Source organism: Hyla sarda, chromosome 7, assembly GCF_029499605.1.
Source record: "Hyla sarda isolate aHylSar1 chromosome 7, aHylSar1.hap1, whole genome shotgun sequence".
NCBI classification, from domain to species: Eukaryota; Metazoa; Chordata; class Amphibia; order Anura; family Hylidae; genus Hyla; species Hyla sarda.
This window is the reverse complement of record NC_079195.1, coordinates 75,236,483-75,261,047: the sequence shown is the minus strand read 5'-3', so window position 1 is coordinate 75,261,047 and position 24,565 is coordinate 75,236,483. Positions and strand designations below refer to the sequence as shown.

General features: G+C 43.6%; 1 long non-coding RNA gene across 1 annotated transcript in view; it reads right to left on the bottom strand.

Annotated features, from left to right (window-relative positions):
• Positions 1-454: 454 nt before the first annotated feature.
• Positions 455-24,565, bottom strand: part of LOC130282144 (uncharacterized) — a 36,807-nt gene continuing 12,696 nt past the window's right edge. The window contains exons 4-8 of the long non-coding RNA XR_008846256.1: positions 20,221-20,239; positions 16,884-16,937; positions 15,776-15,814; positions 6,723-7,443; positions 455-713 (exon numbers count right to left, since the gene is read on the bottom strand). This is a non-coding gene — a long non-coding RNA (uncharacterized LOC130282144). The remainder of the gene's footprint in view (positions 714-6,722; positions 7,444-15,775; positions 15,815-16,883; positions 16,938-20,220; positions 20,240-24,565) is intronic.

Here is a 24,565-nt window from a genome sequence, read left to right as displayed (position 1 = left end):
GTGTTCCGGTCACCGCTCCTCTGGCCCAGTGTCACAATCTACTGCTATGGCCTATGAACCATAGCTGTAGGTGCCGGGACCGGAGGAGCGGTGACCGGAACACTGAAGATTACGCGCCGCCGGTCACTCACCAGGCCCAGGAGAAGCTGTCTTCAACCTCGGATCGTATATAGGCTAACGATGTCCTGGCGACACTATGTGATAACATATTTCCCTACACCACCCGTAGTACCACACTTTTTCTACTGAATCTGCTGGAAGTGAGTCAGTCTGATTTAATCCGTGCATCCATTCCCTGATAATGGAATTTTCAGAACCAAGACAATGTGTGAGACAAGAAAAAGAATTCTCTCAGTATAGGTGTAGGATAACATTGTGTAAGCTGGATGCTCCAATTAACCCCAGGCAGTAATACGTCCACAAAACAGACACAAAATCTGTAGGATGATGATGACAACGTTTTATTCAATTTTCATCATGAACAATAAATCCAATCATGTCTTGTACATAAACAAAGAATGACCCAGGTGAAGTCACATCACGGATTCCTTTACTCTGCACGGAGCCTCCTAGATCCAGCCGTCTAGTTTGCAGATCACTGTGGACTGAGTGTTCGGCAACATTTCTGGAGCCACCGCCCCCATTGTCAAGCATGGCATTAGTGCACCCAACACCATATTAAATAAACAAACAAGTATCGTAAGATCTCACGTCTGTAATAAAAATTTGTATAGAATTAGTATAAAACCTAACAGTACTATAGAGCAGTACAGTCTTATAAAAATACATTGAAATTACATGATTTATTTATACCATGAGGGTGTAAAATCAAGAAGAACATTTTCCCAAATGATGATTTATTGTGTTACTAAGTAAGACAAAACACAGGCAAATGCTGCAATCTGTGACCAGTATAACAGTAAATTTCTTCTTGATAATACTCCTTTGGCAAACAATTTTCCTTGGTATCCTTGACAAGTAACATCTGTAATAGTTACCCCTATGCTGCCATGAGGGTGTATAGAGTTAGGCACAAAAAGACCTCCCATTGTAGGAGTCTATTCTTTAACTGTGCTGTATTGCTGCCTTGAATCTCCTCTAGTATCATCCACCTTAGTTTATTAATCTGGTACCTATTCTCAATAAAGTGCCTCACTAGACTAATTTCACCAAACCTGTCCTCTAGTCCCTCCATTTTTCCTTCCATTTTTATGTCTCTCGCTGTCTGTCCCACATATACCTTGCTGCAGGGGCATTTTAGAAGGTGAACCATTTGTTTGCTATCACAGGTGAACCACCCTTTTATAGGAAACACACTTGCGTTCCTTTTAAAAAGTTTGTCTATTTATCTTTTTCATGTCAGTCCTAACTAAATAATTGGCAATTGATTTCCCCTTCCGGTATACATATCTTGGATGAAAGTTAGTGTCACGATGCCGGCTGGCAGGAGGTGGATCCTCTGTGCCAGAGAGGGATTGGCGCGGACCGTGCTAGTGGACCGGTTCTAAGTCACTACAGGTTTTCACCAGAGCCCGCCGCAAAGCGGGATGGTCTTGCTGCGGCGGTAGTGACTAGGTCGTATCCACTAGCAACGGCTCTACCTCTCTGGCTGCTGAAGATAGGCGCGGTACAAGGGAGTAGACAGAAGCAAGGTCGGACGTAGCAGAAGGTCGGGGCAGGCAGCAAGGTTCGTAGTCAGGATGGATAGCAGAAGTTCTGGTACACAGGCTTAGGACACACAAAACGCTTTCACTAGGCACAAGGGCAACAAGATCCGGCAAGGGAGTGCATGGGAGGAGGTCAGATATAGTCAGGGACCAGGTGGAAGCCAATAAGCTAATTGGGCCAGGCACCAATCATTGGTGCACTGGCCCTTTAAGTCTCAGGGAGCTGGCGCGCGCGCGCCCTAGAGAGCGGAGCCGCGCGCGCCAGCACATGACAGCAGGGGACGGGAACGGGTAAGTGACCTGGGATGCGATTCGCGAGCGGGCGCGTCCCGCTGTGCGAATCGCATCCCCGACGGCCATGACAGTGCAGCGCTCCCGGTCAGCGGGACCGACCGGGGCGCTGCGGAGAGAGAGACGCCGTACGCGCTCCGGGGAGGAGCGGGGACCCGGAGCGCTAGGCGTAACAGTTAGCTATATTTCTCATCAGATTTTAATATATTCCAATATTTGTTAACAGTCTTTCTTATCAACCTGGAATGACCATCATACGTCGAGAAGAAATAAAATCCCTCCTCTCTATTCTTCTTTTTCTTTTTTCTATTCATAAGATCTTCACTTGGTATTTTATTAACACCCTTTGCTATTTCTTCAATATCTTTTTGTCGTATCTTTTTTTCATGCATTTTTGCACTAGCATATATTTATTTTTATGGTATTCTTCATCGGTATTACAAATTCTCTTAGCTCTTACAAGCTGCCCTTTTGGGATACCTCTAAACACCGGAGGGGCATGTCTACTACTTCTTAACAGCATATTATTTTCATCTGTCTGTTTGACCTAAAGTGTGGTATCTAAGTGACCATTCTTGTGTTTTGGAACCTGTACATCAAGGTAAAGTGTACTCTGTTTATCAAACTCGCAGGTTAATTCGATTAGGGGATGACAATCATGAAGATTCTTAAAGGGGTACTTCGGAGGAATTATTATTTATTTATTTTTTTTCAAATCAACTGGTGCCAGAAAGTTAAACAGATTTGTAAATTACTTCTATTTAAAAAAAAATATTAATCCTTCCAGTACTTATCAGCTGCTGTATGCTCCAGAGGAAGTTGAGTTGTTCTTTTCAGTCTGACCACAATGCTCTCTGCTGACTCCTCTGTCAATGATAGGAACTGTCCAAAGAAGGAGCAAATCTCCATAGGAAACCTCTACTACATTGGACAGTTCTGACATGGACAGAGGTGTCATCAGAGAGCACTGTGGTCAGACTGAAAAGAACAACAACCAAGAACTAAACTTCCTCTGGAGCATACAGCAGCTTATATGTTCTGAAAGTAATACGATTTTTTTAATAGAAGTAATTTACAAATCTGTTTAACCCCTTAAGGACTGAGCCCTTTTTCACCTTAAGGACTCGGCCATTTGTTGCAATTCTGACCACTGTCACTTTAAACATTAATAAATCTGGAATGCTTTTAGTTATCATTCTGATTCCGAGATAGTTTTTTCGTGACATATTCTACTTTAACGTAGTGGTAAAATTTTTTGGTAACTTGCATCCTTTCTTGGTGAAAAATCCCAAAATTTGATGAAAAATTTGAACATTTTGCATTTTTCTAACTTTGAAGCTCTCTGCTTGTAAGGAAAATGGATATTCAAAATAATTTTTTTTTATTCACATATACAATATGTCTACTTTATATTTGCTTCATAAAATTAATGAGTTTTTACTTTTGGAAGACACCAGAGGGCTTCAAATTTCCGCAGCACTTGTCCAATTTTTCACAAAATTTTGAAACTCGCTTTTTTTCAGGGAACAGTTCAGGTTTGAAGTGGATTTGAAGGGTCTTCATATTAGAAATACCCCATAAATGACCCCATTATAAAAACTGCACCCCCGAAAGTATTCAAAATGACATTCAGTAAGCGTTTTAACCCTTTACGGGTTTCACAGGAATAGCAGCAAAGTGAAGGAGAAAATTCACAATCTTCATTTTTTACACTCGCATGTTCTTGTAGACCTAATTTTTGAATTTTTGCAAGGGGTAAAAAGGAGAACATTTTTACTTGTATTTGAAACCCAATTTCTCTCGAGTAAGCACATACCTCATATGTCTATGTAAAGTGTTTGGCGGGCGCAGTAGAGGGCTCAGAAGGGAAGGAGCGTCAAATGGTTTATGGGGGGCATGTCACCTTTAGGAAGCCCCTATGGTGCCAGAACAGCAAAAAACCCCACATGGCATACCATTTTGGAAACTAGACCCCTCGGGGAACGTAACAAGGGGTAATGTGAACCTTAATACCCCACAGGTGATTCACGACTTTTGCATATGTAAAAAAAAAAAAAATATTTTTTACCTAAAATGCTTGGTTTCCCTAAAGTTTTACATTTTTAAAAAGGGTAATAGCAGAAAATACCCCCCAAAATTTGAAGCCCAATTTCTCCCGATTCAGAAAACACCCCATATGGGGGTGAAAAGTGCTCTGCTGGCGCACTACAGGTCTCAGAAGAGAAGGAGTCACATTTGGCTTTTTTGAAGGACATTTTGCTCTGGGGGCATGCCGCATTTAGGAAGCCCCTATGGTGCCAGGACAGCAAAAAAAAAACACATGGCATACCATTTTGGAAACTAGACCCCTCAGGGAACGTAACAAGGGGTAAAGTGAACCTTAATACCCTACAGGTGTTTCACGACTTTTGCATATGTAAAAAAAAATAAAAAAAATATACCTAAAATGCTTGGTTTCCCAAAAAATTTACATTTATACAAAGGGTTAAAGCAGAAAATACCCCCCAAAATTTGAAGCCCAATTTCTCCCGATTCAGAAAACACCCCATATGGGGGTGAAAAGTGCTCTGCTGACGCACTACAGGTCTCAGAAGAGAAGGAGTCACATTTGGCTTTTTGAAAGCAAATTTTGCTCTGGGGGCATGCCGCATTTAGGAAGCCCCTATGGTGCCAGGACCGCAAAAAAAGCCCACATGGCATACCATTTTGGAAACTAGAGCCCTCGGGGAATGTAACAAGGGGTTAAGTGAACCTTAATACCCCACAGGCGTTTCACGACTATTGCATATGTAAAAAAAATAAAAAAAATTTACCTAAAATGCTTCTTTTCCCAAAAACTTTACATTTTTAAAAAGGGTAAAAGCAGAAAATACCCCCCAAAATTTGAAGCCCAATTTCTCCCGAGTACGGTGATACCCCATATGTGACCCTTAACTGTTGCCTTGAAATACGACAGGGCTCCAAAGTGAGAGCGCCATGCGCATTTGAGGCCTAAATTAGGGATTGCATAGGGGGTGGACATAGGGGTATTCTACGCCAGTGATTCCCAAACAGGGTGCCTCCAGCTGTTGCAAAACTCCCAGCATGCCTGGACAGTCAACGGCTGTCCGACAATACTGGGAGTTGTTGTTTTGCAACAGCTGGAGGCTCCGTTTTGGAAACAGTGGCGTACCAGACGCTTTAATATTTATTGGGGAGGGGAGGGGGGCTGTGTAGGGGTAAGTGTATATGTAGTGTTTTTTACTTTTTATTTTATTGTGTGTTAGTGTAGTGTAGTGTTTTTAGGGTACAGTCGCACGGGCGGGGGTTCACAGTAGTTTCTCGCTGGCAGTTTGAGCTGTTGCAGAAAATTTGCTGCAGCTCAAACTTGCAGCCCGATACTTACTGTAAGCCTCCGCCCATGTGAGTGTACCCTGTACATTCACATTGGGGGGGACATCCAGCTGTTGCAAAACTACAACTCCCAGCATGCGCTGACAGACTGTACATGCTGAGAGTTTTAGTTTTGCAACAGCTGTAGGCACACTGGTTATGTATCACGGAATTTGTGACCTTACTCAGTGTTTCAAAACCAGTGTGCCTCCAGCTGTTGCAAAACTACAACTCCCAGCATGTACGGTGCATGGTGTAAGGTGACTGCTGGGAGTTGTAGTTTGCAACAGCTGGAGGCACACCGGTCGTGAAACACTGAGTTAGGTAAAAAAAAAACTCTAAGTTTCACAACCAGTGTGCCTTCAGCTGTTGCAAAACTACAACTCTCAGCAGTCACCGACAGCCAACGGGCATGCTGGGAGTTGTAGTTATGCAACCAGCAGATGCACCACTACAACTCCCAGCATGCACTTTAGCTGTTTGTGCAAGCTGGGAGTTGTAGTTATACAACAGCTGAAGGTACACTTTTCCATAGAAAAAATGTGCCTGCAGCTGTTGCAAAACCATAAGTCCCAGCATGCCCATAAGGGAATGCTGGGAGTTGTGGTGGTCTGCCTCCTGCTGTTGCATAACTACAGCTCCCAGCATGCCCTTTTTGCATGCTGGGAGCTGTTGCTAAGCAACAGCAGGAGGCTGTAACTCACCTCCTGCTTCATCACAGGACTGTCCCTCGCCGCCGCCGTCGCTCCTGGGGCCCCGATCCCAAAATTGACGCTGGGGATCGGGGTCCCCAGCACCCGGGGTCGTCTTCCCGCACCCGCTCACGCCCTCCGGAAGAGGGGCGGAGCGGGTGCGGGAGTGACACCCGCAGCAGGCGCCCTGAATCAGGGCGATTGTGAGGTGGCACCAGTGCCACCTCACCCCTGCAGGCTCTGGCTGTTCGGGGCCGTCAGAGACGGCCCCGAACAGCCAATAATTCCGGGTCACCGGGTCACTGGAGACCCGATTGACCCGGAATCGCCGCAGATCGCTGGACTGAATTATCCAGCGATCTGCGGCGATCGCCGACATGGGGGGGCATAATGACCCCCCTGGGCGATATGCCGGGATGCCTGCTGAACGATTTCAGCAGGCATCCGGCTCCGGTCCCCAACCGGCTAGCGGTGGGGACCGGAATTCCCACGGGCGTATGGATACACCCTGCGTCCTTAAGGACTCGGGATGCAGGGCGTATCCATACGCCCTGCGTCCTTAAGAGGTTAACTTTCTTTAACCAGCTGATTTGAAAAAAAGAATCAAACTCTCACGATGGCACAAAACTTAATCCTTTATCAATCACCTTCCTATGTATGTCAGAGAGTTCAACAGAGGAGATACTGAGTAACAACTCACCAGCTTTTGATGCTTGTCACGTCCTCATGCTCTGGTCTGCGCTCCCTCTTCTCCATTTACTTTGTTTCTTTTTTCTTTTTGGGATTCTTTGGACGTGTCTCCAAAAAATCCTGATTAGGTCTTTAAGACACCTTTACTTTACGGCTCCTTTCAGGGTCAGCAGAAGCGTACTCCAAGGCATCAAACTCATTGTTCTCTCCGCTTGTGACGGATCTGTCTCCTTTCATCTGTCCATGAGTAGACACCATCCAGGAGATAGTCCTTAGTGTCCCTTTAGAAAGTTTGACCTGCAAGATGGATGTGCGCAGTTTCTCTATGTTAACCCTTAATTCTTGGGGCGTTTTTTCAACAGCCTCTGCGGTTCCTGTTTTTTTTTTTATCCTCATTACGTATGGCAATCTCTTTCTTTATATCCTTTACAGCCACTTGCCAGTGTTACCGTAAGATACATCACATCCAGTGAGTGTCCTTTACATAATGCCTCCCATTTTTGCAGATAATCAGTGTTGTTCTGCAATAGAACAGGTAAGACCTGACTTCTCAATCCTTGTGGGATCCTCTGAACTTTTAAATATTCTATAAGAGTCGAAGCGTGCAGGACTATGCTGGCCTCTTTTTTCATCAGCTGATTTGTTTTCCTTGCACAATTCACCTGGATGTTTCGCTCAAGTTCAGATCTGACGTCCCTGCCACCTGTAAAATACTGCTCCGATCACCGTCTCTGAGAAAGCAAACAAATCTGCGACTTTGTAGTTATCAAAATGGCTTCAAAGGACATTTTATATTTTTTTTGTCAAAATTCTACTTGAACTCTCCACTTCTCTTGGAGAAAATATAATTCTAAGAAACAAGACAATGGTCCTGATTTACTATTTTAACCTGACCTGTTTGGTCGGGTTGTGCTTCAAATTGTGTTGCATTGCACCACAAATTGTTTCTGCACCAGAATTTGCACCAAAAAAAAAAAAAAAAAGCAACCAACTCTCTATTTTACTTCGAAAACCTGAAAAACATGTGTGGCCTCTGGAAAAGGGCCGTGGCTGTCGAAAAGGGGGCGTGTTCCCATTAAAAAAAATCCCAACATATTTACTAATGATTTTACCAAAATTAGGTGGATTTGAGTTCTGGAAAACCCTACAGCTCAAAGCAGCTGTAAAAAAAAAAATAATATCTGTTGGGGAAAAAAACACAAAGAAAACTACACTTTACTCTTAGTAAATGAAGGCCAATGTCTGAGACGGGAGAAAGAAGTCTCTCACCATGGGTGTTGGATAACAATGTGTCAGCTGGAGGCTCCAATTAACCCCAGACTCTGAGTGCGGCCAGCACCAACTGAATCAGTCGGCGCTAGGACCACGCGGACATTGTAGCCCCAATAGTCTGCAATGTGATCGACGAGTAGATCGACCTGAAGAATGAGCACCACCATTCTTCAGGTGAACATTTAAAGCAAATACGTCCACAAAATAGACACAAAATCCGTAGGCTTATGATGACAATTTTCATTTTATACAATTTTCATCATGAACAATAAATCCAATCATGTCTTGTACATAAGTAAAGAATCACCCGGGTGAAGTCGGCAGATATTCATGTGCGGCACATCACGGATTCCTTCACTCCATACGGAGCCTCATAGATCCAGCCGTCTAGACATTACACCGGGGCGGGGCCGTGACGTCACATTGCTCCGGCCCCCCGTGATCGCCAGTAATCAGACCCGGAGCGAACATGCTTCGGGGACTGATTATACCGGGGTGCAAGATCACGGGGGTCCTCAGTGGCAGGACTCTAGCGATCAGGCATCTTATCCCCTATTCTTTGGATAGGGGATAAGATGTCTTAGCGCCGGAGTACCCCTTTAACTCTCTATACCCTCATGGTATAAATGAATCATGTCATTTTAATGTATTACTATAAGACTATACTGCTCTGATTGTTGTTTGTATAGTACTGTTAGATTTTATACTAACTCTATACAAATTATTAGTACAGACCCGAGATCTTGCGATACTTGTTTATCTATGTAATACTGTGGTGGGTGCACTAATGGGGCGGTGGCTCCAGAAATGTTGCTGAATGTTTACACTCAGTTCTCAGTGATCTGCAAACTAGACGGCTGGAACTATAAGGCTCCGTGTGGAGTGAAGGAATCTGTAATGTGCCGCACATGAATATCTGCTGACTTCACCTGGAAGACATGATCGGATTCATTGTTCATGATGAAAATTGTATAAAACTTTAAGTCATCATAAGTCTACGGATTTTGTGTCTGTTTTGTGGACTGATTGTGGAATTTGCCTTCTAGGTCTCTATGACATGGCAGAAGTTTGCTGAACATACAGGTACACATTAGCCACTTAAGGACACAGCCCATTTTGGCCTTGGCATTTTTGTTTTTTTCTCCTCACCTGCGTAGAGCCATAACTCTTTTGGTTTTACATCCACAGACCCATATGTGTGACCAATTTTTTTGCACGTACGCCATTGACCGTGCGGTTTAATTAATTATATATTTTTATAATTTGGACATTTCCACACGCGGCGATACCATATATGTTTTTATTTTTATTTACACTGTTTTTATTTTAATGGGAAAAGGGGGGGGGTGATTAAAACTTTTATTAAAGAAGGGGTTAAATGATCTTTATTCCCTTTTTATTTTTTCCTTTTTTTTTTTTTTTTTTTGCAATGTTATAGCTCCCATAGGGGACTATAACACTGCACACACTGATCTTTTACATTGATTAATGGTTTCTCATAGGAAACCATTGATCAATGATTCTGCCGCTTGAATGCTCATGTCAGGATCTCAGGCACTGAGCATTCATTTGGCGATCGGACAACAGGAGGCAGGTAAAGGGACGCTCCTGCTTTCCTACAGCTGTTCGGGTTGCAGCGGCGATCTCGAACAGCTTCCTGAGCTAACCGTCATTGGTTTACTTTCACTTTAGACGGCCTGGCCCCACATCATAGCGGGTCGGGTGCCGCGCGCTGTTAGCCATGGGTCCCGGCCGTTGTTAGAGGCCAGGCTCGACCCGTTATGACGCGGGGCCACGCCATGGCCCCTGCGTTATAGTAAGGAAGAGGACTCAGGACGTACCGGTACATTCTTGGTCCTTAACCCCGTAACAACAATGGACGTAAATGTACGTCATGGTGATGTGGTACTTAACGCACCATGACTTACATTTACGCGCCGACATGATGGTGAGCACCGGAGCGGTGCTCGTGTCATGCCCGGCAGGTCCCGGCTGATATCAGCAGCCAGGGACCCGCCGGTAATGGCGGACATCCACCATCCTGGTCTGAGATCGAGCAGACCAGAGCAGAAGATCACCGATAATACTGAGCAGTGCTGTGTCCTATACATAGCACTGCAGAGTATTAGCAATCAACTGATTTCCCCTATGGGGACATAAAAAGTGTAAAAAAAAAAAAAAAAGGAAAAAATTTTTCAATAAAAAAGTAAAAAAATTTGAAAAATCCCCTCCCCCAATAAAAAAGTTAAACGTCCGTTTTCCCATTTTACCCCCAAAAAAGCGTTAAAAAAAATTAATACACATATTCGGTATCGCTGAGTGAGTAAAAGTCGGAAATATTAAAATATATTGTTGATCATCCCGTACGGTGAACGGTGTAAGCGTAATAAAATTTTAAAAAGGCCAAAATTGCTGCTTTTTTGTCACATTTTATTCCAAAAAAAATTAATAAAAAATTAATAAAAAGTCAAACCTAAGCAAAAGTGATACTGATAAAAACTACAGATCATGGCGCAAAAAATGAGCCCTCATATCGCCCCATATACGGAAACATTTTAAAGTTATAGGTAGTCAAAATAGGGCAATTTCAAACATACTAATTTTGTTAAAATGGTTTGAGATTTTTTTTAAGCGGTACAATTATAGAAAAGAATATAATCATGGGTATCATTTTAATCGTATTGACCCACAGACTAAAGAAAACATGTAATTTTTACCGGAAAGTGTACAGTGTGGAAACAAAACCTTCCAAAATTTGCTAAATTGCGGTTTTCTTTTCAATTTCCCACATAAATAATATTTGTTTGGTTGCGCCATACATTGTATGGTAAAATAAGTGATGTAATTACAAAGTACAATTGGTGAGGCAAAAAACAAGCCCTCAAATGGGTCTGTGGATGGAAATATAAGAGAGTTATGATTTTTAGAAAGCGAGGACAAAAAAACGAAAATGCAAAAATAAAATTGGTCTGGTCCTTAACCCCTTAACGACGCAGGATGTATATTAACGTCCTGCGCCGGCTCCCGCGATATGAAGCGGGATCGCGCCGCGATCTCGCATCATATCGCGTCGGTCCCGGCGCTCATCAACGGCCGGGACCCACGGCTAATATCACACATCTCCGATTGCGGCGATGTGCGGTATTAACCCTTTAGAAGCGGCGGTCAAAGCTGACCTCCACTTCTAAAGCGAAAGTGACCCGGCTGCTCAGTCGGGCTGTTCGGGACCGCCGCGGTGAAATCGCTGCATCCCGAACAGCTGACCGGACACCGGGAGGGCCCTTACCTGCCTCCTCGGTGTCCGATCGGCGAATGACTGCTCCGTGCCTGAGATCCAGGCAGGAGCAGTCAAGCGCCGATAACACTGATCACAGGCGTGTTAATACATGCCTGTGATCTGTGTAAAAGATCAGTGTGTGCAGTGTTATAGGTCCCTATGGGACCTATAACACTGCAAAAAAAAAAAATTTTTAAAGTGTTAATAAAGGTCATTTAATCCCTTCCCTAATAAAAGTTTGAATCACCCCCCTTTTCCCATAAAAAAATAAAATAGTGTAAAAAAATAAATAAATAAACATATGTGGTATCGCCGCGTGCGTAAATGTCCGAACTATAAAAATATATCATTAATTAAACCGCACGGTCAATGGCGTACGCATAAAAAATTCCAAAGTCCAAAAAAGCTTATTTTGGTCACTTTTTATACCATTAAAAAATAAATAAAAAGTGATCAAAAAGTCCGATCAAAACAAATATCATACCGATAAAAACTTCAGATCACAGCGCAAAAAATGAGTCCTCATACCACCCTGTACGTGGAAAAATAAAAAAGTTATAGGGGTCAGAAGATGACATTTTTAAACATATAAATTTTCCTGCATGTAGTTATGATTTTTTCCAGAAGTGCGACAAAATCAAACCTATATAAGTAGGGTATCATTTTAACCGTATGGACCTACAGAATAATGATAAGGTATAATTTTTACTGACATATGCACTGCGTAGAAACGGAAGCCCCCAAAAGTTACAAAATGGCGTTTTTTCTTCGATTTTGTCGCACAATGATTTTTTTTTTCATTTTGCCGTGCATTTTTGGGTAAAATGACTAATGTCACTGCAAAGTAGAATTGGCGACGCAAAAAATAAGCCATAATATGGATTTTTAGGTGGAAAATTGAAAGGGTTGTGATTTTTAAAAGGTAAGGAGGAAAAAACGAAAGTGCAAAAACGGAAAAACCCTGAGTCCTTAAGGGGGTTAAAGGGGTATTCCAGGTCAAACCTAATTTTTTATATATCAACTGACTCTGGAAAGTTAAACAGATTTGTAAATTATTTCTATTAAAAAATCTTAACTTCAGAAACTATTAACTATTGGAAGGATTGAGTTGCTGTTTTCTGTCTAACTGCTTTCTGATGACTCACGTCCCGGGAGCTGTCCAGCTCCTATGGAGATATTCTCCCATCATGCACAGCTCCCGGCACGTGACATCATCATTGAGCAGTTAGACAGAAAACTTCAGAAGCTAATAACTATTGGAAGGATTAAGATTTTTTAATAGAAGTAATTTACAAATCTGTTTAGCTTTCCAGAGCCAGTTGATATATATAAAAAAAAGTTTTTGCCTGGGAAACCCCTTTAAGGCCAAAATGGGCCTGGTGGTTAAGAGGTTAAAGGGGTACTCCCGTGGACACCTTTTTTTTTTTTTAAATCAACCGGTGCCAGAAAGTTAAACAGATTTTTAAATCACTTCTATAAAAAAATCTTAATCATTCCAGTACTTTTTAGGGGCTGTATACTAAAGAGAAATCCAAAAAAGAAATGCATTTCCTGTGATGTCCTGACCACAGTGCTGTCTGTTGACCTCTGTTGTCCATTTTAGGAACTGTCCAGAACAGGAGAAAATCCCCATAGCAAATATATGCTGCTCTGGGCAGTTCCTAAAATGGAGAGGTCAGCAGAGAGCACTGTGGTCAGGACATCACAGGAAATGCATTTCTTTTTTTGATTTCTCTTTAGTATACAGCCCCTAAAAAGTACTGGAAGGATTAAGATTTGTTAATAGAAGTGATTTATAAATCTGCTTAACTTTCTGGCATCAGTTGATTTAAAAAAAAAAAGTTTCCACGGGAGTACCCCTTTAACCCCTTAAGGACGCAGGACGTAAATGTACGTCCTGGCTCGGTGGTACTTAACGCACCAGGACGTACATTTACGTCCTGTGCATAACCGCGGGCATCGGAGCGATGCCCGTGTCATGCACGGCTGATCCCGGCTGCTGATCGTTGCCAGGGACCCGCCGGCAATGGCCGACGCCCGCGGTCTCGTGGGCGTCCGCCATTAACCCCTCAGGTGCCGGGATCAATGCAGATCCCGGCATCTGCGGCAGTACGCGATTTCAATGAATGATCGGATCGCCCGCTGCACTGCTGCGGGGATCCGATCATTCAGAACGCCGCACGGAGGTCCCGTCACCTTCCTCCGTCAGGCTCCCGGCGTCTCCTGCTCTGGTCTGAGATCGAGCAGACCAGAGCAGAAGATCGCCGATAACACTGATCTGTTCAATGTCCTATACATAGAACAGATCAGTATTAGCAATTATGGTATTGCTATGAATAGTCCCCTAAGGGGACTATTCAAGTGTAAAAAAATTTTTTTAAAAATGTAAAAGTAAAAAAAAAGTGAAAAATCCCCTCCCCCAATAAAAAAGTAAAACATCCGTTTTTTCCTATTTTACCCCCAAAAAGCGTAAAAAAGAAATTTTATAGACACATTTGGTATTGCCGCGTGCGTAAATGTCCGAACTATTAAAATAAAATGTTAATGATCCCGTACAGTGAACGGCGTGAACAAAAATTGTCCAAAATTGCAACTTTTTTAATACATTTTATTTAAAAAAATTATAAAAAATTTATTAAAAGTTTTTTTATATCCAAATGTGGTATTAAAAAAAAGTACAGATCATGGCGCAAAAAATGAGCCCTCATACCGCCGCTTATGCGGAAAAATAAAAAAGTTAGAGGTCATCAAAATAAAGGGATTATAAACGTACTAATTTGGTTAAAAAGTTTGTGATTTTTTTTAAGCACAACAATAATAGAAAAGTATGTAATAATGGGTATCATTTTAATCGTATTGACCCTCAGAATAAAGAACACATGTCATTTTTACCATAAATTGTACGGCGTGAAAACGAAACCTTCCAAAATTAGCAAAATTGCGTTTTTCTTTTTAATTTCCCCACAAAAATAGTGTTTTTTGGTTGCGCCATACATTTTATGATATAATGAATTATGTCATTACAAAGGACAACTGGTCGTGCAAAAAACAAGCCCACATACTAGTCTGGCGATGAAAATATAAAAGAGTTATGATTTTTAGAAGGCGAGGAGGAAAAAATGAAAACATAAAAATGTAATTGTCCTTAACCCCTTAAGGACCAATGACGTACCGGTACGTCATTGGTCCTGCTCTTCTGATATAACGCGGGGTTACACAGTAACCCCGCGTCATATCATGGCGGGCCCGGCGTCATAGTGAAGCCGGGACCCGCCTCTAATAGCGCGCAGCGCCGATCGCGGCGCCGCGCGCTATTAACCCTTTAGCCGCGCGCTCAAAGCTGAGCCGCGCGGCTAAAAGTGAAAGTGAAAGTTCCCGGCTAGCTCAGTCGGGCTGTTCGGGATAGCCGCGGCTAATCGCGGCATCCCGAACAGCTGACAGGACAGCGGGAGGGCCCCTTCCTGCCTCCTCGCTGTCCGATCGCCGAATGACTGCTCAGTGCCTGAGATCCAGGCATGAGCAGTCATGCGGCAGAATCGTTGATCACTGGTTTCTTATGAGAAACCAGTGATCAACATAGAAGATCAGTGTGTGCAGTGTTATAGGTCCCTATGGGACCTATAACACTGCAAAAAAAAAGTGAAAAAAAAAAGTGAATAAAGATCATTTAACTCCTCCCCTATTAAAAGTTTGAATCACCCCCCTTTTCCAATAAAAAAAAAAACACAGTGTAAATAAAAATAAAAATAAACATATGTGGTATCACCGCGTGCGGAAATGTCCGAATTATAAAAATATATCATTAATTAAACCGCTCGGTCAATGGCGTGCGCGCAAAAAAATTCCAAAGTCCAAAATAGTGCATTTTTGGTCACTTTTTATATCATTTAAAAATGAATAAAAAGTGATCAATAAGTCCTATCAATGCAAAAATGGTACCGTTAAAAACTTCAGATCACGGCGCAAAAAATTAGCCCCCATACCGCCCCATACACGGAAAAATAAAAAAGTTATAGGGGTCAGAAGATGACAATTTTAAACGTATTAATTTTCCTGCATGTAGTTATGATTTTTTCCAAAAGTCCGACAAAATCAAACCTATATAAGTAGGGTATCATTTTAATCGTATGGACCTACAGAATACATATCAGGTGTCATTTTTACCGAAAAATGTACTACGTAGAAACGGAAGCCCCCAAAAGTTACAAAACAGCGTTTTTTTTTTCAATTTTGTCGCACAATGATTTTTTTTCCCGCTTCACTATAGATTTTTGGGCAAAATGACTGACGTCATTACAAAGTAGAATTGGTGGTGCAAAAAATAAGCCATCATATGGATTTTTAGGTGTAAATTTGAAAGAGTTATGATTTTTTAAAGGCAAGGAGCAAAAAACGAAAATGCAAAAACGGAAAAACCTCCGGTCCTTAAGGGGTTAAGGCCAAAAGGGGCTGAGTCCTTAAGGGGTTAATTGAAGTAAAGGGGACATTTATCAGAATGAATATCGTATACTCACTATTTGTAATAGAAACAGCAACAGAAGAAAGATGTTATCCTAAAGATTACAAAAAAGAAAAAAGAAACAAGCTCACGTCAACAAACATACTTCAGGGATACAAAGTTGAAATGCATAATTAAGGCTGGGTCCACACTACGTTTTGTCCCATACGGGAGCGCATACGGCAGGAGGGAGCTAAAACCTTGCGCTCCCGTATGTGACCGTATGCGCTCCCGTATGTCATTCACTTCAATGAGCCGACCGGAGTGAAACGTTCGGTCCGGTCGGCTCATTTTTGCGCCGTATGCGCTTTTACAACCGGACCTAAAACCGTGGTCAACCACGGTTTTAGGTCCGGTTGTAAAAGCGCATACGGCGCAAAAATGAGCCTACCGGACCGAACGTTTCACTCCGGTCGGCTCATTGAAGTGAATGGCATACGGGAGCGCATACGGTCACATACGGGAGCGCGAGGTTTTAGCTCCCTCCTGCCGTATGCGCTCCCGTATGGGACAAAACGTAGTGTGGACCCAGCCTAACTCTGTATAGATGTCTCATAAAATACATGGTAAAATAGGTACCTCTGGCACATATTTAGTTTATCTATTCATAGTAATGGATGAGCCTTGTACTGCAGCTTATCCCAGTGAATGGGATCCAATAGATCTAACATTAGTGTCTGTTCGTAGTACAGGCCAAAAATATTTTAAAAAGGTGTCTGAACGTTTGTTGTTAGCAACTATTTTGTATGCACTATATCTGAGGTCCCTGTGAACACATCCCTACAGGAAGTAAACATAATAATAATAATAATAATAATAGATCATATCATTCTAAATTTTCCATAATACAAACCTACCATTTGTATTCATTTTTCCTGGGACTCTTTAAAAAGTCCCTTCCTCTCATGTATCCCATAAAACACCATTATGCCATTTCTCTATAGTAAATGATACCACATGGGTGGCGCCCACTGAAAGGCATCTATGAGGGCAGATATATAGTATGTGCAGACTGGTTATATCATTATTTCTATCTTCATTTCTAGTCATCAGGGATAATGAGGCTTTTCCATCATTGTGTGATCTGTAATCTTTATATTTACATACTGAATCTCTTTACTTACGTTTCCATCCACCCCATCTCCTCTTTCTCCTCTTCCTCTTCTGGTGTCTCCTCCCTATTGTACATGAAACACATATTATCTAACAAATATATGAATGCCAGAAGTTATTAGCGTTCTACATGGAGGGTTTCCAAGGGCATTGGAGCCAATGAAAGACGGTAAAATTGTCTTTAATCACTCTCTACCACAAATGCAACCTTTTGTAGATAAAGTAAACGGGTTGTCTGACGATGCAACCTATTGGCCATCCTCCTCGTCACTCCAGTGCATCAGTGGAGCTCAGATCACACTGTACAGTGCTATGCAATAGGCAGAGCATTGTACAGTAAATTCAATATTATAATTACATTTACAGTGGAGACCTAAAAAGTGTAAAATAAAAAATACAAAAAATGTTTTTTTAAATTATATAAAACCCTCTTCCCCAATCAAAATTGACATCACCCTGCTATTTTCATAAAAAAAAAAAAAAAAAAAACATTAACACATTTGGTATCGCCGTATGCAGAATTATCTGAAGTATTAAAATGTAATGTTTATGATCCCGGACGATGAACAGTGTAAATGTTTAAAAATACAAAGTGCCGGAAACGCAGATTTTTGGCCACATTAGGTTTCAGAAAAATTGATCCAATAAAAACTTCTGTTCATGGCACAAAAAATGATCCCTCGTACATCTCCATTTACATGAAAATATAATAAATTTTTTGTTAAATTAAATAAAAAATTTACATTTTTTAACCCTTTAAGGACCCAGCCAATTTTCACTGTAGGACCCGGCCATTTTTTGCACATCTGACCACTGTCACTTTAAACATTAATAACTCTGGAATGCTTTTACCTTTCATTCTGATTTCGAGATAGTTTTTTCGTGACATATTCTACTTTAACATAGTGGTAACATTTTGTGATAACTTGCATCCTTTCTTGGTGAAAAATCCCAAAATTTGATGAAAAATTTGAAAATTTAGCATTTTTCTAACTTTGAAGCTCTCTGCTTGTAAGGAAAATGGATATTCCAAATAAAAAATGTTTTTGATTCACATATACAATATGTCTACTTTATTTTATGTATGTAAATTAGGGATCGCATAGGGTGGACATAGAGGTATTCTACGCCAGTGATTCCCAAACAGGGTGTCTCCAGCTGTTGCTAAATTCCCAGCATGCCTGGACAGTCAGTGGCTGTCCGGAAATGCTGGGAGTTGTTGTTTTGCAACAGCTGGAGGCTCCGTTTTGGAAACACTGCCATACAATACGGTTTTAATTTTTATTGGGGGGGGGGGCAGTGTAAGGGGTGTATATGTAGTGTTTTACTCTTTATTATGTGTTAGTGTAGTGTTTTCAGGGTACATTCGCACTGGCGTGTTACTGTGAGTTTCCCGCTAGGAGTTTGCGCTGCGGCAAAAAAATTGCCGCAGCCCAAATATGAAGCAGGAAACTTACTGTAAACCTGCCCGTGTGAATGTACCCTGTACGTTCACAAGGGGGGGGGGGGGGGGCAAACCTCCAGCTGTTTCAAAACTACAACTCCCAGCATGTACTGACAGACCGTGCATGCTGGGAGTTGTAGTTTTGCAACAGCTGGAGGCACACTGGTTGGAAAAACCTCAGTTAGGTTCTGTTACCTAACTCAGTATTTTCCTGATCGCCAAAGGGCATGCTGGGAGATGTAGTTATGCAATAGCTGGAGGTACGCAACTACAACTCCCAGCATGCCGAGACAGCTGATTGCTGTTTGGACATGCTGGGATTTGCAGTTTTGCAACATCTGGAGGGCTACAGTTTTAGAGAACACTGCAAAGTGATCTCCAAACTGTGGTCCTCCAGCTGTTGCAAAACTACAATTCCCAGCATGCCCTGACAGCAAACAGTTGTTTGGGCATGCTAGGAGTTGTAGTTTTGCAAGATCTGGAGGGCTACAGTTTAGGGACCACTATATAGGTCTCAAACTGTAGCCCTCCAGCTGTAGCCCTCCAGCTGTTGCAAAACTACATATTCCAGCATGCCCAAACAGCTGTCTGGGCATGCTGGGAGTTGTAGTTTTGCAACATCTGGAGGGCTACAGTTAGAGACCACTGTATAATGGTCTTAAACTGTACCCTCCAGATGTTGCTAGGCAACTCACCGGTTTCCGTCGGATCCAGCCGCACGTCATCGCCGCCCTTCCAATCTCCGTCGCCCGCCCGGATCGGTTAGTGGATCTTCGGCGCTGGTCCCTGTCGTTTCCCCGTCCTGCCCCGCCTATTGTGGGAGGGCAGGATGGGGAAAACGAAAGTTAACCCCCCCCCCCCCCCCCCCGATCTGCTATTGGTAGTCGCGTCTAGACCACCAATAGCAGGGATAGAAGAAGTGGCACCCGTGCCACCTCAATCCTATCGCTTCAGGGGGATCCTGGGTGTCTTAGACACCCGCGATCCCTCTTACATTCCGGGTCACTATAGACCAGTAATGACCCGGAATCGCGCAAATCGCAAGTGTGAATTCACTTGCGATTTGCTGCGATCGCCGACAAGGGGGGGTCTGATGACCCCCCTGGGCATTTGCACGGGATGCCTGCTGAATGATTTCAGCAGGCATCCCGGTCCGATCTCCGCCCGGCGCACGGCGGGGACCAGAACTGCCCATGACGTAACTGTCCTTAAGACCCAGGGTGTCGGGACGTAACGTTACGTCATGGGTCCTGAACGGGTTAAAGTACGGTAGTGCAAGAATAGAAAAACCATCATTTAGTTATCATTTCAATCATATTGACCCACAAAATAAAGAGAACATGTCTGTTTTACCAAAAGGCACTACATAAAAACCAAAGCCCCCAAAAAGTTGCAAAATTTTCTTTTTAATTTACAAATAGAAATCTACAAATAATTATTTGGTTTTGCTGTGGATTTTATAGTAAAATGAAAGGTGTTATTACAAAGTACAATTAGCCTCACAAAACACAATCCCTTGTACGGCTCTGTAGGTGGATAAATAAGATAACCCAATTTTAAGTTTTTGCCAGTATGACACGCAATACAAACAAGGGACCTCCTATTCAGCCACATCAAGTGGGGGCAGCATGGAGGAGGGAGCAGAGAGGCCGCCATACCTGCTGACTCCTCCACCGCTCCAGGCTGCTTACATGGAAGCAGGGATTTTGCCAGTCAGGACATCACTGCTGCCTCATATGTAAGACATTGGCGCTGGAGCAGTGGAAGATATAATAGATGACAATTATTTGTTTTTAATGAGCTGCTGCCATATTTTGGGTATTAACTAGCTAATGTCTGGATGTTTTTGGTATAACAATGGGGTTTTCAGACAGGTTATACGAAGAGAAAATAGATTTATTTACCTGACTTCTCCTTCTGGACCTAAAAATACAAATAAAAAATAACCATAAATGAGATTTGCTGATATATTTACCGGAAAAAATAAATAATCCATTCATCATGTTTGCTGTAGAATCATACTGCTGAGGAAGACTAAGGGATCTTATACACAGGCAGATAATATAGCAGGAACTATATAGGAAATGGACGCTTTATTCTCATTTACTTTAGTCTTCACATCAGTTATCCGGAGGGTTTTGATGAGTGATTTTAGTTCTGATGGTTCAGTCCATCTCCTCTTCTCATAGACATAGTTTACAGAATTATTCAGACCCAACTGTGCAATCATTTCTGATGGATACATTATATCAACAATGCCTCAAGGTACAATACAATGAATGTTTGATCTCAAGTCTCTACAAATTTTAGGCTCTGTTCTCTAGACCAAGGCCGCCGTCAGGGGGGTACAGCCAGTACCCCAGTAAGGGGCCAGTGTACCTTCCTGCAGTAGCCCAAGCACAGAAGCAGGAGAACGTTGTTTAAAGCGCAACTGTCACCACCGTGCAGGTACGGAGGTGCAGTTACCATTGCATAGAGAAGAATGTGCAGTAAATGCGGGTGCTTTTACTCACATTCGCTGTGGTCTGTAAAGGAGAATTCTTACTTTATTCTGATGCAGGGCCACAGTCGGACGGGCCGGCCGACTCCCGCAGCGGCACGCCCCCTCTCCACCTCCTCTCTGCTCTTAGCATGGTGCACTGCACGTCAATCATGCAGAATCAGCAAGATTGATGTGCAGTGCTCCATGCTAAGAGTAGAGAGGAGGTGGAGAGGGGGCATGCCGCTGCGGGAGTCAGCCGGCCCATCATACTGTGGCCCGGCATCAGAATAAAGTAAGAATTCTCCTTTACATACCGCGGCAAATGTGAGTAAAAGCACCCGCATTTACTGCACATTCTTCTCTATGCAATGGTAACTGCACCTCCGTACCTGTACGGTGGTAACAGTTGCGCTTTAAAGTGGTCTCCTGCTCCCAGGGGCGGAATGACGGTCGGGCACTGCAGAACCCTTAGAAGGGGCCCACCACTGCCAGCGACATTTTTTCTTTAAACCTGCGACATGCAGGACCTGTAAAATGAGCACAGGGGATGTGGCCGCGTTGACTATCTGGGAGGAGAGCAGAGAAGAAGAGCAGAGAGGAAGACTTCCCATGCCCACAGCTGGATCCTGCCCATCAAAGTAAGTACCTTTCTGGGGGGAAGGGGGGGGGGGGGGGCAGGTTACAATTTAGGGATTAGTGGGAGGTAAATAGGCACTATCTCATGCAACAGCTGGAGGCACCCTGGTTGAGAAACAATGAGACAGTGCCTTTTTACCTTAATCTCATTGTTTCTCAACCAGGGTGGCTCCAGCTGTTGCAAAACTGCAACTTCCAGGTTGCCTTTGGCTGTGTGGTCATGCAGGGAGTTGTAGTTTTGCAACAGCTGGAGGCACCCTATTTGGGAGACACTTTTCTATCGATTTATCTATCATCTATCTTTCTCATTATCTATCTTGCTGCCAGCCCCTTACCCCTGGTCTCCCACATAACACCCCTCTTCGTGCCCCTACTCATTTGATGCTGGGAAGGGATGTGGGACCTTTACAATCAGCACAGGGGCTACTATCTACTGGAGGCAATACCTACCTGTGGGCATTACCTACGTGGGAGAACTTCCTATTGGAGGCATGACTTACCTGGTGGCACTATGTATTGAGGACACTATATACTGGGGGAACTACCTACTGATTGTACTACCTACTAGGGGCATAACCTACCTGGAGGGCACTATTTACTGGGAGCATTACCTACCTGGGAGAACTTCCTATTGGAGGCATGACTTACCTGGGGGCACTATGTATTGGGGGCACTATTTACTAGGGGCACTACCTACTGATGGTACTACCTACTAGGGGCATAACCTATCTGGGGGCATTACCTATTACATACCTACTGGGGGCATGACCTAGTGCCTACCTACTAGGACAATACCTACCTTCAAGCATTACTGTGGGCATTACCTACTAGGGGAATTATCCACCTTCTAGGGGGGGGGGGGGGTCTACATACCTACCTACTTGGGCCACTACATGATAGGAGAGGGGGAATAACCTGCCCACCACCACCCTATCCCCCTACCCTTTCCCCCAAACACATTTAGCTACTTCCTTATACTATTCAGGGCACCAAAGGGGGCATTTTTTGGGGCACTTAGGATAGGGAACAGGCGGCGAAATGTTCTGAAAAAGTGCAGAGCCTAATATGTTTGTTGTCTGGCAGATTCTGTGAAGACCAATTATGTTAGTAAGAAGACTTGATAACAGTCTGAAACAGCTAGAAAAGAAAAGGAAAGAGAACGACTCCAAGAAGACACCAACCGTGAGTAAGTAGATGTAACTGCACTGTAATCACTCATAGGGTATGCAGAGCCTGTGTAGAGTCGGGGTCATCACTATATGGGCTTTGTATGGGAGATAATGGTCTATGTACAGTGGTTTAATTTCAATCACTGTGTGATAATGGTGGTAATGGTAATGGTATGGTGGTAGTTTTCTCACTTTTTTTTTTTACTTGTCTCAGTATACAGGATTTGGTCAGTAAAAGTATAATGGTAATATGTATGTCATAAAATTCCTCCTTGTGTACTGGTTTTATTGGTACCGCATATACTCGAGTATAAGCCGACCCGAATAGCCAAGGCCCCTAATTTCACCCCAAAAACCCAGGAGAAGTTATTAACTCGACTATAAGCCTAGGGTGGGAAATACATCATCCCCCCTGTCATCATCCAGACCCCCGTCATTAACACCCTCATCATCATCATCACCTGTCATCATCCCCCACCTTCATCATTACCCTGTCATCATCCCCCCTTCATCATTATCCTGTCATCATCCCCCCCTCATCATCCCCCCTTCATCATCCCCCCCTTCATCATCCCCCCTTCATCATTACCCTGTCATCATCCCCCTTCATCATCCCCCCTTCATCATTACCCTGTCATCATCCCCCCCTTCATCATTACCTTGTCATCATCCCCCCTCATCATCCCCCCCTTTCATCATCCCCCCTTCATCATCCCCCCCTTCATCATCCCCCCTTCATCATTACCCTGTCATGATCCCACACCACCCCCTTCATCATCACCGCTTGTCAATGTCTGATTTATCAGTGGTCTTCAACCTGCGGACCTCCAGATGTTCCAAAACTACAACTCCCAGCATGTCTGGGCATGCTGGGAGTTGTAGTTTTGAAACATCTGGAGGTCCGCAGGTTGAAGACCACTGCCCGGGCCTTCATCATCTATAGATGTTTCAAAACTACAACTCCCAGCATGCCGGGACAGGCGATGGCTGTCCGGGCTGGCTGGGAGTTGTAGTCTTGAAACATCTGGAGGTCCGCAGGTTGAAGACCACTGAGGGCGGAGAGTTCACTCGAGTATAAGCCGAGGGGGGTGTTTTCAGCACGAAAAATCGTGCTGAAAAACTCGGCTTATACTCGAGTATATATGGTATTTTGGTCTCAGTATACTGGATTTGGTCAGTAACAGTATGGCGGTAATATGTATAATAATATTTCCTACTTACTTCCTCTTAAAACTAAAAGGCTCTTGTTACTCTTGTCCTGTGTTCAGGGGCGGACTGACCGGCCGGTCCATTCGACCATCGTCCGAAGGCCTGGCCAGGAAGAGGGCCCGCTGTCCGCTCTGTATACTGAGGTACAGAACCCTGCTTGTCCTCAGTGTACAGAGCCCTGCTTGTCCTCAGTGTACAGGGCCCTGCATGTCCTCTGTGTACGGAGCCCTGCTTGTCCTCAGTGTACAGGGCCCTGCTTGTCCTCAGTGTACAGAGTCCTGCTTGTCCTCAGTGTACAGAGCTCTGCTTGTCCTCAGTGTTCAGAGCCCTGCTTGTCCTCAGTGTACAGAGCCCAGCTTGTCCTCAGTGTACAGAGCCCTGCTTGTCCTCAGTGTTCGGAGCCCTGCTTGTCCTCGGTGTACAGAGCCTTCCCGAAGAAGTGTCCTGATCTCTCTGCCGGCCTTCTCAGTCGACAGCTGCATGGACCCAAAACAGGGTAGCCTGGCCAGGTGGGTGGCTTATGAATTGTATAGTTGTATGTATTTCTGATGAAGGAAAGCGTTACTTTCCGAAATGCAATAGATGCATTTTGGCCTCGCGCTCTCACTGTAGTAGTGACGTCACTCACAACGCTAGGTCACAGCACTCTGTAATCTACCAACAGTACAGCAAGCCGGTGAGACGCCAACGGCCGGGGCAGATCTCCCGGCTAGTAGGCTGACTGGAACCACTTCTGAAAACTACTCCAAGCAC